Raw genomic sequence first — 11,255 nt, forward strand, 5'->3', positions numbered from 1 at the left:
AGGCTTCCAAGCTTAAGAGATTGAAGATATCAGGACGCGGCTTAAGAGCTTAATTAGCTTGATTATATCAGGAGAAGAGAGCCCCCCCGATGATGAGAGAGCTACACGATGAAGAGTGCCCCCATCACACGACCTTCCTTTCTTTATATTGCATGGTGAAAAAGAATGTCTATTCTCGGCATCCCATTAGCGATATCGCTAATGGAAATAGCCGCTTGATGATGTGGCAGGGTTGAAATCGACCAACGCCGTTTGCGGCGGGACTAGTGCCACAACTGTGCGCGAGGCGTCCCTTTGCACTTTTCGACTCTGTGGCAGGGGCATCTGAGGCCTGAATTTGGCCAGCGCGAACGTTCTTTCCTCCTCGCTGCCTACGGCTCTGCCGCCCCGCCATGCTATTCCTTTTTTCACACCTCATTAAGGTTTAGGTTCCCCATTTACAATGGCCGGCCACATTTAAGTTGCTTGGGCGGCCCAGCCCCTTTGAGAATATGGGCGGCTTCTCCATAGTGGGCAAACATGCCGACCATGGCCCAACAATACATCATCTCTATCCCTGCACGAACGGCCGTCGTCATGTGTCCAAAGCAACATCCGATCTGAGCATGTTCATGGTGCCAATGATCGCACCACAAACCCCTCATATGCACGTTACATCTCTCTCTCTCTCTCTCTCTCTCTCTCTCTCTCTCTCTCTCTCTCTCTCTCTCTCTCTCTCTCTCTCTCTCTCAGGTTCCTTGGCAGACCTCCTTTGCTCTGAACACTTTGATTTGCTCAGTGCAAGAGCCCCACATGCCCCAAACTTTACTCTCTCTCTCTCTCTCTCTCTCTCTCTCTCTCTCTCTCTCTCTCTCTCTCTCTCTCTCTCTCTCTCTCTCTGGATGATGCTCGAGATGAGAATCATAAAGAAGGTGAGCAAGGTGATGAACATTGCGACATAAAGCGTAAAATACGAACACAGTATTTCTTTGTTGAACGCCCTTCTCATCATCATCAACAACAGAGGTCACAACAATGTGTGTTGGATCCTTCGCACCTTGTGCATTATTCTTCTCAGCTTCCTCTTGCTTGCCTTCTGGAGCTGGCTCTCTTGCGTCTTGATCACCCATTTCGTATGCGTTCTTGCCTTTGATTTGAACATCTTTAACATGCCTATCTATTGTGTCGCCTTGCGTAGAGGGCACCTAGGAGGGGTCGAAATCCCTCCCCGCTTTATGTATAGTATGTATGTATACACACACACGCGCACGCACACATGCATAGCTTGTCTCGTGCATTGTCTATTTGCTCTCTCTCTCTCTCTCTCTCTCTCTCTCTCTCTCTCTCAATATCAATAATGTGTGACCAACCTCTGTATACTCTTCAGTGTCAATCATTAACTGCAGTCTCGCATCTTTATGGATTTGTGAGTGGATTTACCGCTGCTCAGCACAAAAAAGGTGAAGTTGACAGGGAGTCAGCTTGGTTCTTGCTCGTGTGCGTGCATGCAAGCATGCATGCGTGCATTCAAAGAAATGTTCAGGAAAAATGTGTCTCAACTTAATATCATGCCATTTTCAATTTCAAAAATGGATGTTGAGGGCAAGGGGAAGAGGAAATGTTTCACCCCAAAAATAGAGAAAAATAGTGTAAAGAATCGAAAAAATAACCCTGATGTTTTGGGGGGGGGGGGGGAGAGAGAGAGAGAGAGAGAGAGAGATGCCTTGCCCACGTGGCATTATTAAACCCCCCCCCCCCCTAACTCACGCATGACTTTTGCGTCAACTCGCAACTTGCGCTCTGACTTCCTTACAGGCCGGCCGAGTAGCAGGGCTGCAGGAGCTTCTGCAGGCACTGGCAATAGTCTACCAGAACTACGCTGCCGCGAGCCACAAATCTGTAGATCAGCGATTGCTGCCCATTTCTGCGAGTACAGGCAACGATCGAGAAGACGGATCGCGCCTGCTTCACGCCTCCAAATGCTGCAATAAGTGGCACTATCTGCCGCCTTTTGTCTTCCTCTCTCTCTCCCTCCCCAACCCTTGTAGGGAAGTGTACAATCGGGCTTCAGAAGTTCAAAGCACACCACCTGCCCAAGGACCTGTACAATCGGGCTTCAGAGCACACTGCCTGAGGGTCAGCCGGATGGAGGAGTGTGTGCCACGTGGAGGGGGAGTCAGAATTCCCTCCCCCATTATCTGAAATACCCCTCAAATTTCAAAAATTTCCAAAATGCCCTTATATCTATTTTGGTTGGATTGCTCAGGATTCCCTAATCTTTATTCCCTTTTGACAATTGAGAGCATGCTCAGCATGTAATTTGTCACGAATTACCTCCCAAGAAAAGACAGCTATGTCTAAAAATGTCTAAAAATAATGAAGCAATTCATCTCTAAAGCTTACATAACCACCTCAAATTCTAGTTTTAGTATTTTGTATTGATAGACAAAGTAAGTGTCCCCAATTTTGGAACCAGGTCGATTAACGGTTGGGAGATCCTTTGGATGGATTTGAAGTGAAAAAGGATGGAGCACACACGTGCAGGCGAGAGAGAAAGGCACATAGTTTTTGTATACCTGGTTGCGATAACACGACATCGGAGAGAGAGAGACAGACAGAAAGAGAGTGGAGCTCTCGCTGTGTGGGTTCGCCGCTCTTGTGTGTTGAACCTGTAGAGGGAGAGAGGCAAGGCCACGTAGAACGCTGTGTTGTCACAGATTTGCACGATGTTGAGTCGTGGTCGGAAGTGAGGTGCATCGTAGTGGCGGTGGTGGTCATGGCTATGGGAGGCACATCATGGTGGAGGGACAAGGGGGCGAGCCATCTCGCGATGGGCAGCACACGGGTACGCAGAGCGCCAGGCGATGGCAAGGACGAAGGGAAAGCGAAGAGAGAGGAGAGAGAGGAATTGTTTTCGCTTTTGTTCGTGCTAAATAAGCAGTGTAGACCGAGTAAGAAGACAATTAATCTTCTTATGAAAAGCTACAATCTTTTTATCTTTTGGAAAATTTACTCTAACAACCAAGGTATTTTGGGAATTTCGAAAACTTTGAAGGGCATTTTGGGAATCTATTACAAAATATTGGGGGTATTTTGAGAATTTCCACAAATTAGAGGGGTATTTTGATAATTTCCCCAAAGGTTTAGTTCATTCCTCCTAGCAAATGCAACGACGCGCATCAAATCTCGATCACAATGCCGCTTTCGCATCATAGATCCCTGGGGGGATGTTAGAGTGTCATTTAGTCACGAGGGTAAGCGAAGACACAATATATCCTTTTCTTTGAAGAAAAGTGTGTAGAGGCCTTTTTTGGTCTTGGGCTTGAGGGCGCCCTACCACCACCAACTGACCGCTCTGGAGACGAATTGCTTCATTATTTTTTAACATAATTGCCCTTTTTGTGAGGTAACTTGTGACAAATTACATGCTAAGCACTCAAAAACGGATCTCAATTCTCAAAAAGGAATAAAGATTACAAAACCTTGAAGAATCCAATAGATGCAAGGGTATTTTGGGAATTTTTTAAACTTGAAGGGTATTTTGGGAATTTCCACAAATTAGAGGGGTATTTTGGTAATTTTCCCTTTTTTTTCCTACGTTCACATAAAGAGAGAACCTATCCAACCCATTCAATGCTGATTATTATGTATATGACAAATGGTTCTATCTGCTTTTGATCAGGACCGGCGCGCCGGATGAACGGCACTCACGCAACGAGACAGGGCTGCATGTTCACAACCCCAGAGGCAAGGTGAACTGGGAAGAGACTGACACTCACATTGACATATTTGATGACAACATTGATGACTGTCAAACGTGAGCCATTGCGTACATCATTTGTGGGAGCTCAACAATTTTGCTGCTGCAAATTCCTCCGTCTGCCGGATGGACCAAGCGACAAGCCATGAAAAGACACTTCACTGTCAAGGATAAGACCGTCAGAGTCGTCGTTCGCACCAACTGGATCAACACTTACCAATACGAAGTCTCCATATGGCTACTTCACAGTGTTGCCCCTCTTGTGGTCTATTTTTGATGGTCTATTTTAGATGCGTCTGCAGGAGACCATCCAGCCATCATTAGCAGGCTTTAACCAGGCTCATGACAAACAGCACATCGAGGAGACACGAGCCCGACTCCTGGACGGATAGAATATGATTGAGAGGCTTTTCTTGATGAGGTTGATACTGCATGTTCCTTGAATGAAGAGAAGACCTTGTATCCACCTGTGGTTGAAATTGGACTAATTGGCCCTTGTTTTGATCACTTTCTATCGGTTTGCCTAGTCTGTTTACCGCCATTTTGACCTTCATGTGTGTCTTCAAACTTTGAGAGGGGTTTTTTTTTCGCATGGGTAATCATGAGGGAATGACCAAAACCTCATCCTTTATAGAGGTAGGGAAAAAATCACGATTTTTCCCAAACTTGTTGTGCTTGGTCCTCTAGATGTATAAAGATCATTGGTGCCCTTACTAGGCTATTTCTTCCTGTTTTTGAAACTGCATAAATCTATAATTTGGGCAACTGGTAACTAATGTGGGTGGGGACACCTCATGGATATTTGTTTTAGGGGTAGGTAAAAGTGTTTGTGGGTTGAAAGCTTCCACCCCCTAGCTTTGGAGCGTTAAGAGGGAAAAAAAATCGCGATTTCCCCCCTTGAGTTGTTTTGACATCTATTTTGGATGAGATTTGGTGTGACTGTATATTGTGTTTTAAAACACTTCTGAGAAAGTTTCATGGATTTTGGCCCTTAAAACTGTGGTCTTGGTCATTTTTTCCAGTTTCTGACAAGGGTAATTTGTCCATTAGTCACTATGGAAGGTCCATATTCCACCAGAAGCCTATTAAAGGAGACCTTTGCCATGCAATTTTTTTTGGGGGAGGGACACAAGAGGACGGACACATAGTATAGCACACACAACAAAGGGATGACATAGAGATATACACAAAGCACATAAGACATATACATGGAGAGCACACGAAGTTCTTGACACTAGCGCATTCGTCATCATCATGCACTCTATACATTATGGTGCTCCATAGGAGATTTGCCTTGCTACATGATAGTTAGCTCATGGAGAATTTGCACCATATATACGAGGTTTAGTTGAGCTCCCTCACTTACACTCCACCCACGCATCACCTACACCATTCTCAATAGCATAATATTTATGTATTTATTTTGCCCCCCTTTAAATAGGTGAAGTGTCTAAGAACACTGCTTTCTAGTACAAGGCCTTGCCTTCAAGAAGACCATGCCTTCTTGTCTAATCCCTCGAGAAAGACATATGGATGAATACTTGGTGTTATGCACCCTTGATACATTTATATGAAGTCTTGCTTCTCTACTTGGAGTACCCAATCGTATGGTACCTCCCTTTGTGTACCCTTTACCTACTGTTAGAGCACCTTGTGCTTGTTGGAATGTAGCACCTTGTGCTTGGGCTCCTTGAGCCTGATTGTTGATGAAGATCTTTAGCAAGTCAATAAGGGTTGTCACGTTCTGATTCAACGTTGTAAAGTTCCTTTCAAAATTCTCTTGCCACAAGAGCGCTAAAAGTGGCTAGGTTCACGAAGCAGTGATCAAGAAGGTTAGGCATGTGAACAATGGCATGGGCCCGTGGCCTGCACTATATTATCATCATCTTTGAGAGCCTTGCTCTTGCTCATAGCCTACTACCTCTCAAAGCCTTTCTTTGAAGAAAGGTATGCTTTGATGGTAGCTGCTGAGAAAGAGAGAGAAAAATAGATGCGCCTTGCACGTTTCTTCAAAGAGCCTTGCTCTACTCCATATAACCTTGCAATACATGTATAAGAGCCTTGCTCTATGCAAGAAGAAGAGCCTTGCTCTATCCTTCTCCCTTATTCTTGTTGCTACACTTGCGCCTTCCTAGATACCTTATCTTTCTGGTACGCTTTCATGCGCAAGAGATAGAGAAGATCTTCTTCTTCAAGACACCTTCTACAATGTTGGAAAGCGCCAAAGAGAGAGAGAGAGAGAGAGAGAGAGAGAGAGAGAGATTGCACCTATGGAAGAAGTGGTAACAAACTTGGAAATATCTCCCAAACAGTGCAGAATCTCGATCTGTTTGTGAGATGCAAAAACGTGCAGGAAAGCATTTTCCTTCTGTTACCATATACATGTGGTAGTGATGTGTGTGAACACACTAGGACCGCCGGGGCATTTTTTCCCTCTTTAGGAGGTTTTTTCCCCCGTGCATTGTATATACGCCCATCACTCTAGGGCTAACTATCTTTCCATTGCACACTAAGTAACATACTCTCTATTGTGTGCCTTGAGCTTCCTTCGTCTTCTCCAAGCTGTGTGTGTTTCTCTGCAACCCTAATTCCAACAATTGGTATCAGAGCAGGTCACGTCCTCCCGGGCTTAGTCGCCAGCTGCTCCAGCACACGCCTGCTCACTTTCTCCAATTTCAGTGAGCTTTGGCGAGCGTTCGCAGGTCGACAAATATTTTGGGCCAGCTCAAAGAGCTGGGTCTGCTCAGAATTTTGATTTGGGCTCATTTCGGCCTCCGTTTCCACTACAGGCAGTACTGCACAGGCTATTTCGTCATTTTGTGCAGATTTTCTGTCAGTGCCGTTTTCTGCATAACAGGTGCCTTATAGTCTTCTACGGTTTGTGCTATATAGCACAAGTTGTTCCCGCTCCATTTCTCCTATTTTCGGGCAGTTTTCACATCAGGTGCAGCATTTACCATGGCTGACAACAACAACACAGATGTGTTCAAGATGTTTGCTGCTGAGGACAGGTTGGATGGGGACAACTACCCTATGTGGGCTTATATGATGCAACATGTTCTTGTGTCAAAAGGTGTCTGGAACATTGTGCAGGGCATTGATGTACGTCCTGGTTCTGAAGATGTAGGCGATGTTGAGGATGTTGCAGGTCTTGCTGCAAGGATTGCAGCTGTTAGAGTTGTTTTGCCTACGGCAGAACAAGCTCGTTGGGATGTTAAGGATGCGCAGGCTCATGCATTGATTGCGTTGTCTGTGAAGCGCACCATTATTTCTCACATCCGTTCAGCAAAATCTGCAAAACAGGCTTGGGATATTCTAGCAGGTCTTTATGCAAGCCGCAATGAGGCTAAAATTGCTTTGCTGCGTAAAGAGCTAGAGTCGAAGATTATGCATGAGGAAGATGATATGGACACTTTCCTTGCTAGTGTCAAGGATATCAATGAGCAACTCATTTCTGCAGGTGAAGTCATTTCGGACAGTTCCCTTGTGCAGACTGTTCTTGATGCCTTACCAGATTCCTACCAGACTTTTGCTAGTACTTGGAGACTGATGACCCAAGGAAATCCTGAAGTTGTCAAGTTTGATGCATTATGCACATTGCTGTTGCAAGAGTCACTTTCTAGAAAAAACAGGACTAGGCAGCGTGTAGTTGAACAGGCTTTTATTGCTTCTCAAAGAAAGGGTGGTAACAGTAATGCAGCCACTTCTTATGGTTCTGCTGCGAGTGGCAAAAATTCTGTTCCTAATGCTTCTGGTGGCAGCACTTCGTCTGGCAATTCTGGTGATAAGGGCAAAAAGAAGATGCGTTGCCATTATTGTAAAGCCAATGATCACTTGATCAAGTCGTGTCCTAAGTTGAAGGCCAAAGAGGCTAAGAAGAAAGAGGGTGGTTCCACTGCAAATGCTGGTTCCACTACAAATGCAGCCATTGTTGAGTCTTCTGTGAAAGGAGATTGTGATGCTGATGTTGATGCAGAATGGGCTTTTAGCGCAGAGTGCACTTACAATCCTGCTGTCCATGATGCATGCTTGTCAGTTGCTGCAGATTCACATGTGTGGTATTTCGACAGTGGTGCTACAAAGCACATTACCTCACATCGTGAATTGTTTACCTCTCTCGAGTCTGTCCCTCATGGGAATTCAGTCACTTGTGCCAACAACGCCTCTTATCCAGTTCAGGGAGTTGGAAAGATTGTGCTCACTGCTGCTAATGGCAGTTCCTTCACACTTGTTGATGCACTTTATGTACCTGGGATCAAGAAGAATCTCTTGTCTGTATCCGCACTTGCTAGACTTGGACTTGTAGTCAAATTTGTGGATGACAGATGTACAGTTCATGATCTCAGTTTTGGTGATGAAATTGTTGCATCTGGGCTTTTGTGCCGTGGGCTGTATAAGCTCACTTTGTATGACAAGTGTGGACAAAATTTTGCAAATGCTGTTGCAGATTCAAGGGCTATTTCAGATGCAAAACTTTGGCATGCACGTTTTGGTCATCTGAATTTTGCCAGTTTGCTGCGTTTGCAGAAATCTGATATGGTTGCTTCTTTGCCGCCTCTTGAAGCACCTGTCAAACATGTTTGTGAAGGCTGTATTCTGGGTAAAATGCAGCGTTCTAAGTTTCCAAAGGATGGTTCAGTTAGGGCCACATGCAGGTTGCAGCTTGTGCATAGTGATGTTTGTGGGCCCATGCAAACTCCGTCCTTGGGCAATTACCTGTACTTCGTGACTTTCATTGATGATTACTCCAGGCATGCATGGGTATTTCCGCTTAAAGCGAAGTCCGAAGTTTTTATGTGCTTCAAACAATTTTTGGCTATGGCTGAAAATGTCTCAAAATGTACTATGGGCACCCTCCGTTCCGATCGAGGGGGGGAGTATATGTCTCATGAATTTAATGCATTTCTGGCTAGTCGTGGGATAAAACACCAATGTACAGTGCCTTATACACCTCAGCAAAATGGTGTTGCTGAGAGGAAAAACAGGTCACTAACGGAAATGGCACGATGTATGGTCAAAAGTCAAGCTTTGCCGCATTCTTTTTGGCTTGAGGCCATCATGTGTGCCACTTATGTACTTAACAGGTGTCCTACGAAAGCTTTGCAGTCTATTACTCCATATGAAGCATGGCATGATAGAAAACCTTCTATTGAGCACATGCGTGTTTTTGGCTATTTGGCATATGCTTTGGTGCCACAAGTGCAGCGCAGAAAATTGGATGATAAGGCTGTCAAATGTATTTTTGTTGGTTATAGTGCTGAAAGCAAAGGTTACAGGTTGTATCATCCGCAAACAAAACGTATTCTGGTTTCACGGGATGTAGTGTTTGTGGAAGACTCTGTTCAGCCCTTGCTGTTATGTACTAGAGACAGTAATGTAAGCTCACAGGACATTTATGACACTTTGTTGCCTCTTTTCAGTGGTGGAAATACGAATGTAAGTTCCAATGAGGCAAATGTACAACCTATGGGGGTTTCTGAAAATGTTTTAGAATAGCCTATTACTGATGCAGATGTACATGATGTACTTGATGAGGAAAGGGCTGAAAATGAGCAGGCTAGAGGTATGCCAAAATGGCTGGTGCACACTTTGCGTGACAGTAAATAGCATGCACCTTTATCTAGTCGTACTCGTTCAGGCTCTCGCCATGCATCTTATGCATCAGATTGTTATGCTTTGGCTGTGTCTAGTTTACATGATGTTGAGGAGCCTCTGTCTTTTGATGAAGCACAGGATTCAGAAAATTGGATTACTGCCATGAAATCAGAATATGATGCACTTATAGAGAATGACACATGGACTTTATGTGATTTGCCTCCTGGCAAAAAGGCCATTGGTACGAAGTGGGTTTACAAGTTGAAACGCAAGCCGGATGGTGAGATCGATCGCCATAAGGCTCGACTTGTTGCAAAGGGTTATGCACAACAAAAAGGCATAGATTATGAAGAGACTTTTGCTCCCACTTGTCGTATGACTACTGTGCGTTTTCTATGTGCATTGGCAGCTCATTTTGGTTGGGATGTACATCAATCAGACATTGTTACTGCTTTCTTGAATGGTGACATATTTGAGGAAGTTTATGTAATGCAGCCTCGCGGTTTTGTCATAAAAGGACAAGAGGACAAAGTGTGCAAATGTAAGAAGGCTTTGTATGGGTTGAAGCAATCTCCTCGTGCTTGGTATGAGAAAGCACGACACTCATTTGGTTAAACGAGGCTTTCGTAACAGTCCAACAGAAAGCACATTGTATGTAAAGCGTGAGGATGATGTATTTCTCATTGTGGTTCTTTATGTTGATGATTTGCTGATCACTGGACCAAATGAGAGACATATTGCTGAATTTAAGGCTGATTTGAATGCTACTTTCAAGATGAAAGATTTGGGGCTGTTGCATCATTACTTGGGTATACAGTTTAAGCAGTGTGATGGTGGTATTGCCTTGTGTCAGAAAAGTTACATAAAGACATTGCTATGTAAGTTTGGACTTGAGGATTGCAAACCTATTGCCACTCCCATGGAAACAGGTTTGAAGTTGAGTCTACATGATGCTGGAGATCCTGCTGATGTCACTCTTTACCAAACTGCTGTTGGCTGCCTCATTTATGTATGCAACACGAGGCCAGATATTCAGTTTGCAGTCTCGCAGGTCAGCAGATTTATGCATAGCCCAGGGTCTAAGCATTGGCAGGCTGTCAAGAGGATTTTCCGCTACCTTAGTGGCACTTTACATCTTGGCTTGTTTTATCCCAAGGGGGGATCATTGCCGCCAGACTTACATGCTTTTTCGGACTCAGATTGGGCTGGTTGTTTTGACACGCGAGTGTCCACAAGTGGTTTTTGTTTCATGCTTGGCAGTTCATGTATATCATGGTTGAGCAAGAAGCAACCTACTGTGGCCACTTCGAGTTGTGAAGCTGAGTACAGGGCAGTCTTCACAGCTACGGTTGAGTGTGTATGGCTCAGACGCCTTATGGCTGACTTGGGTGTTGGACAGGACACTGCCAACACTATCTACACTGACAGTCAGAGTGCATTGGCAGTTGCGAGGAACCCAGTTTTTCATACTCGCACAAAGCACATTGAGGTGCATTACCACTATGTCAGGGAGAGGCTCTCAGCAGGAGAGATCAGCTTGGCTTATGTGCCAACACAGGACAACCTTGCAGATCTTTTCACAAAGGCATTGTCTCGTGAGAAGCTTGAAGCTTTCCGCAAAGCTTTGGGCTTACTCCCCTTTGTGGACTGATCCTGTCCTTAGGGCATGGCACTTCCCTTTACTCATGTGCCAGCTCTCATTCACCGCATCACTCCAGGGGGGATTTGTTACCATATACATGTGGTAGTGATGTGTGTGAACACACTAGGACCGGCGGGGCATTTTTTCCCTCTTTAGGAGGTTTTTTCCCCCGTGCATTGTATATACGCCCATCACTCTAGGGCTAACTATCTTTCCATTGCACACTAAGTAACATACTCTCTATTGTGTGCCTTGAGCTTCCTTCGTCTTCTCCAAGCT

At 44.8% G+C, this 11,255-nt stretch overlaps 1 pseudogene; it reads left to right on the forward strand.

Moving 5' to 3' along the window:
• Positions 1-1,748: 1,748 nt before the first annotated feature.
• The window catches only part of LOC147449138 (uncharacterized), a 47,588-nt pseudogene continuing 38,081 nt past the window's right edge, over positions 1,749-11,255 (forward strand).

The sequence above is a fragment of the Adiantum capillus-veneris genome, chromosome 10, assembly GCF_014529385.1.
Source record: "Adiantum capillus-veneris isolate H3 chromosome 10, ASM1452938v2, whole genome shotgun sequence".
Classification (NCBI taxonomy): Eukaryota; Viridiplantae; Streptophyta; class Polypodiopsida; order Polypodiales; family Pteridaceae; genus Adiantum; species Adiantum capillus-veneris.